This window comes from Orbicella faveolata, unplaced genomic scaffold, assembly GCF_042242905.1.
Source record: "Orbicella faveolata isolate gen_17 unplaced genomic scaffold, um_ofav_v1 contig_25, whole genome shotgun sequence".
In the NCBI taxonomy this organism is placed as follows: Eukaryota; Metazoa; Cnidaria; class Anthozoa; order Scleractinia; family Merulinidae; genus Orbicella; species Orbicella faveolata.
In genome coordinates this window covers 4,276,484-4,282,483 of record NW_028301553.1, presented here as the reverse complement: position 1 = coordinate 4,282,483, position 6,000 = coordinate 4,276,484, and the positions used below count along the sequence as shown (strand labels likewise).

The following is a 6,000-nucleotide window of genomic DNA, read 5'->3' as shown; positions in this document are numbered from 1 at the left end:
TACTGACTGCAAAAAACACGGATCGGCGGGCGCTCTTATTCATCGACAACAGACAATTTATTGAATGTTTACACAAACAAAGCCTAGCCGTGTCTACTGACGTAAACTTATTGGGCCTTGATGAAATATCAAGTGTTACTTACAATTCAGGCGAAATGCAAACTTGCAATTGCTTACTACTTTTCGGTGGCGATAGACTCTGGCGAAATCCCCCAAGCGCGTGGCAAGAGGAGGGAAACTTTGAAGTCCTAAAACGCTGCAATATCCAAATTTTTCCAACCAGTTTTTTTGCTGTGTTACGGAAAAGCTGTTAATCTTCAGCATATGTGAAATTTATAGTGGAGTAATGTGGAACTCTTGTAAAAGAAGCAGCGGAACACAACTTGGTCTGAGTGATATAAAACGGGACATACCTAAATTCGACACTGCCTTACTTCAGTCGAATTGGAGCAGCTTACCACGAAAATATTTGAGCAAAATTCCAACAGACATAAACGTATTGAGTTGTGGGCCAAAAGCATAAAACATGTCTGGAATTTCGGATGCCATTGCCCCCGCGCTACAACCGCAAAAATCCTCGCAGCGTGTACGCGCGCTTTCCGCACACGATGGCGCAATTTGTTCTAAAAATAGAAAAATTGTCCCATATCATAGGGACAGCCCCAATACTAGAAATGGCGCGTGCTTACGACCTCCGTCCCCGATTATGGCTCCTGATCTAAGCTCATTTTAGCAACTCAGTGTAAAAGTTTTACATCGATTCGACATAAGGAAGATTAGTACAAAGTTATTGCATTGGAAAACGTTATTATCAGAAGTTAGAAACTAGTCTCACTTAGTGCAGGAACCGTGATTTTACAAGAAGTATTTACAAGCAGTATTCCTGAGGAAAGGTTTCAAGACATAATTATCATTAAGGTTTAATTTTTGCTTTGGAACTTTTGAACAAACCTTTTGAATTTTAATCATATTCGTCTATCCTTTTTATCTCTTATATGGAGTTCTTAAAAATGAAACAAATTTTAGAACCTGCAAAGGGTGAAGGTTAACTGAGAGCGTCTCTTTCCATGTTCATCAAATTATAAATGCGGTATAGTAATAAAACATATATGCAGTATGTGGTGATAAATCATCTAGAAATGTTAAGTTTCGTGCAATAACTTGTCAGGTAAAACTGATATCGTGCTTTTAAAAAGGACCTCCATCTTGGATTTCAAAATTTGCAAATATGTCAAAAAGTTTGAAAATACTAAAAAATATGGCGATTCAATTTTTTTTTCTTAATTAAGACTTTGTAAAAACCATAAAAATGTCTAAAACATGGACTTGAGCTTAGAAAAGTACACTAAAATTCATTAAACACCTTTGAGTGTGCCTGTTTGCCACAGGAGCGTCAAGAAAAGCAGTGAACTAATTGACACAACAAAACGTTCCCTGATTGTTTTAACAAGGAGTTACCAAGTTTAGTTATTTATATTGATCTGCGTCAGTTTCCAATGTTTTCACTTTATCAAGATACTGGAAAGAGCATTGACCTAAATACTGTTTCGAGACGCATTGGCAATTAAGGCAATTAATAATTAAAGTGAGATAAGAAAGTACTTAAACACGATACATTTGAACATGGTTAATAGAGGGAAATGATTATGAATCATGGCAAATTTCTTTGTTGTATGTTTTTGTTGGCTGTTTGGGGCGGGGGAGGGAGGTTGACCCTGCCCAAAATCTGGAAAAATACAAAAAGTTGTTATGTGTGCTCATACAGCTAACCAATAGAAATATTGCGATTACGTAATTCATGCACAGTCTAGGAGCATAAAACAAAAAGATGTACAGGGTCAAAGACCTTCCAACATAACTCTTAGCCTGTTTGTTTGCTTTTTTGATGTTTGCTGGGATCCTTAACCATTCCCTCTGTTAACTATGATTTGAACAAATGCAACTGTCTTAAGGATATGCTTGAAATTGTATCGATGACCTATAAGAAACTGGAACCGAGAATCAAACACGTAACCGTGAGGAAATTTAGTCGTGGACATGTTAACAGGTCGTTAATAATTTGCAGCAGGAAATCATTTCACATCATTGCTGATAAAGGTTGTATTTTTACCCCGCATTTGTCAGTCTATTTCTTAGCTGGTCGGTAATAGCAGATCGAGTTTTGATGTTGTTTCCGAAGCAATATTTGTTTTTCAACTCCTTGGCAGGCAAGTGTACTATGGTAGTTATAAGCCACGCTTTGGTAAGCAGTGAAAACACAAGGTCAATTTGCAAGGACCGACGTAACCTAATAAAAAAAGAAGTACCGGATCCTGTCCCTGTAAAGGATGTAATTGGACTTGGTGATGTCGGACTACTGACAAAAACGCTAGGCTGATAAAAAGGTTTGAGAAGGACATAATCAGTTCATATATTTCGAAAAGCTTAAAAAAACGTCCAGTACCTTGAAAAGACTGGAGAGGCTTTGTTTTTGATTTTTCGGTTTTACGTTCTTTTATCAATAATATGAATACTTTTGAAGCATGAATCAGTGGTACCCTATTAAAAGTTAAAGGGACACAGTCAGCTGGAGCACATGCGCATTAGATACCATCTGATTTCATAGTTAATTTGCATATCACAGAGACACGATCCATACTGTTTTTAACCAAATATGATACAAAACATAGGATGAGCAAAGGCCCACTCAAAAACAGGTTTTTCAGTAAACGATTGAAAATCAAGCAAAACACTGCGAAGATTGAAGCGGATTTCTAGATGTACTCGACGAGTATCTTTGATTTCAGGTTGAGGTGAACTTTTTCAAAGTGAGAAAACTAGTGTCCAGGTCAGCGCGGTCCCAAAGCCGACTGTGTCCCTTTAAGGATACCAAAAACATAAAAAACTATCTTTGACAAGAGGTGCTGTTTTCTGTAAGCGATAATCCAACCAAGTATTAACACAGCGGAGCAGGGCTTAAGTTTTGTATCACTCGACTTCAGTTTGCAGAGAAATATTGAGCCACGGCCCATCCAAGGATGCGAATAAGACAAGTGGAAATGAATATGTCAGTTTCTTTCTTAAGATTTGTTAAGTACAGTTCAGAAAACCTGAAAAAAGACATTAAATGCAAGTCATTTCTTCCCTACTGGTTCAGATGGAGGCAAAGCGTGTTGTTGATCATAAGTAAGGAAACAAGGTCGTGTCAACATGCCAGCAGAAGTAAATAGTTGCTGCAAAGTTAAAGTTTTAACTTTGAAAATGAAATTTACAATTTTAACTTTAAAATTTCTAGGTCCAAAAATGTTTTCTAACAAAAGAATTCACAAAGTCAATCAGTCTTCATAATGATTTCATGAAAACGTTTTATTGTGATCACTCTTGATCATTATGTAAGAATTAATAACCAACAGTTATTGTGCTTGACAACGGTACAGTAATCTGTTTATCATTAGTACAAATCTACCGGATTATACTAATGCAATACTGCATTTTGATTGGCTAAGGTATACCTTGTACGATCAGCCATTACTATTCAGTGGTTGAAGATAGTCTGCAAAATAGGGACATTTTTTCTCGTCTCGCCGAAGTTTCGGAAGAGGATTTAGAAATATTGAATGGATAATCAAATTCTCCAGAAGGCTCAGTGAAACAAGGCCATTTGCTGTCACAGCACTCGAAATTTTAGAAAAAAAAACAGATAATCGCTCGGACAAAGCTGAAAGATGGACTCAAAAGACAGTTCATTCTGCGCTCGATAACACTATGGTGACGTTTTAAAGTGTAGAGATTTAATTGGCAATCATTTAGTAAGAGTTCTATATTTTAAACGACTAGTTTATTTTGCTTAGTATTTGTTTATTTTCTTCTGAAGCCAAAAGCTAACGTTACCTTGTGAACATTTCATTATGTATGTAAGCACAGTAAGCTTTATTTGGAAAGAAAATATAGAACGAGTAGGAGGGTGTCGCAGCAGCACCCTCACTCCGACAGTTCAGCGCATAATAATACATGTTGATTCTGCGTGACACATTCTGATGAACTGTTAATATTTGATTCGATCAACAGGTAGCCTGAGGAATAGTAAAGAAAGTGAACAATGATACACCACAGCGAACAACTGGCTAAAAGACAAATGCAGAAACACTTTCAAATAAATTCTCTTTGAACTTGGAAATAAACTTTAAGAAAAGCACCTGTACTCCGTTTATCGTAAATCTGTCGATCCTCATAGTAAGTTACGATGATATAGTTGATTAACAAATGAAGCGGACGTGAATATATATAATATCAAGTCTGTATGAGGGAAGAATAAAAAGATAGCGATTTTCGCAAATAACGAAAGTAAACTTAGCTGATGTAAGGAAGGTGCAAAGAGCAAATTAAAGACTAGAATCCAATAAGCTCTTACACCTTCCTGTGATAAAATATTATTTAGAAAATAGCTGTAGAAAAAAATATGCCGCAGAACCAGAAAGGTGAGTGCGGTTAAACCTGTGTCGTTGTCCTTTACTTTGCATTTAAATTCAGTTTAATCCAATGAACATTGCTCATTCCCAAAGAAGAGGGCAATGCCAGAAAAAAATCGTCAGATAATAAAAAAATCGGGAGATACCCCTGCACGAGCCATTGTGCACAGTAGTTTATCTTCGGCCAAAAATCCCCCACCATCTTACAGGGGAAGATTGTTCGAAGAGTCTTAATTCCTGTCCCCCAAAACCCCCACTCCCCTGAATGAAACAATCGCGAAGGAGGACTAAATCTCGTCCATAATCCTTTACTTTCCTGGAGAGAATATTTGGAGAGGAAGTTTAACTCTCATCCATAATCCTCCACTCGCCCTTTAAAGTTCAAAAAGGGGTTGTAATATGAGGTAGACTTCCTCCCAAAGTACCTTTCTCTGAGAGGGTTAAAGGTTAAGAAGTAGCGGTAAGACTAAACTACACTGTGTCGACACTACGGGCATAAATAAGCAGTCTAGTCTTTCAGCCGTTTCCTAAACCTTGACCATCTTAAAGAAAATTACTTTGGGAGGAAGTTTTACTGAAAATGTAACCACTTTTGACTTTAAAAGGAAAGATTAAGAGATTATGGTTAAGACATATACTTCCCTCCAAATCTCCTTCCTAAAAAAGTAAAGGATTATAAAAGAAATTTATTCCTCACGCGTGATTGTTTCATTCAGTGGAGTGGAGGTTTGAGGAACAGAAATTAATGCTCTTCTAACAATATTCCCCGGTAAGATAGTGGGAAATTTTGGACAAAAGATGAACCACTGTGCCCGAAATATCGTGTACGGGTATCTCTCACTGACGATTTTCTTGAGGCAATGCGCTCCGCTTAAGGAATAAAAACTGTATCTTGGATTCAACTAAATTTAAATGCAAAGTAATTCTCCTTCCAAGCAAAGTAAAGGACAATAATAAAAGCATTTCCACCTTGTTTATTACGATTTCTGGAGTCATTACCTAAATTGAATATATGAATAAATTAACCATGGAAAGAGTCATCTTGCTCCCTGCTACCTCCTCTGGGGAGGAGCAAGGAGGGAAAAAGAGTCATCTTGCTCCCTGCTACCTCCTCTGGGGAGGAGCAAGGAGGGAAAAAGAGTCATCTTGCTCCCTGCTACCTCCTCTGGGGAGGAGCAAGGAGGGAAAAAGAGTCATCTTGCTCCCTGCTACCTCCTCTGGGGAGGAGCAAGGAGGGAAAAAGAGTCATCTTGCTCCCTGCTACCTCCTCTGGGGAGGAGCAAGGAGGGAAAAAGAGTCATCTTGCTCCCTGCTACCTCCTCTGGGGAGGAGCAAGGAGGGAAAAAGAGTCATCTTGCTCCCTGCTACCTCCTCTGGGGAGGAGCAAGGAGGGAAAAAGAGTCATCTTGCTCCCTGCTACCTCCTCTGGGGAGGAGCAAGGAGGGAAAAAGAGTCATCTTGCTCCCTGCTACCTCCTCTGGGGAGGAGCAAGGAGGGAAAAAGAGTCATCTTGCTCCCTGCTACCTCCTCTGGGGAGGAGCAAGGAGGGAAA

General features: G+C 38.5%; 1 long non-coding RNA gene across 1 annotated transcript; it reads left to right on the top strand.

Annotated features, from left to right (window-relative positions):
- Nucleotides 1-465: 465 nt before the first annotated feature.
- On the top strand, nucleotides 466-4,174 carry LOC149108642 (uncharacterized). The gene is made up of 2 exons (XR_016208783.1): nucleotides 466-2,384; nucleotides 4,048-4,174. It is a non-coding gene; the product is annotated as an uncharacterized LOC149108642 (long non-coding RNA).
- Nucleotides 4,175-6,000: the final 1,826 nt, after the last annotated feature.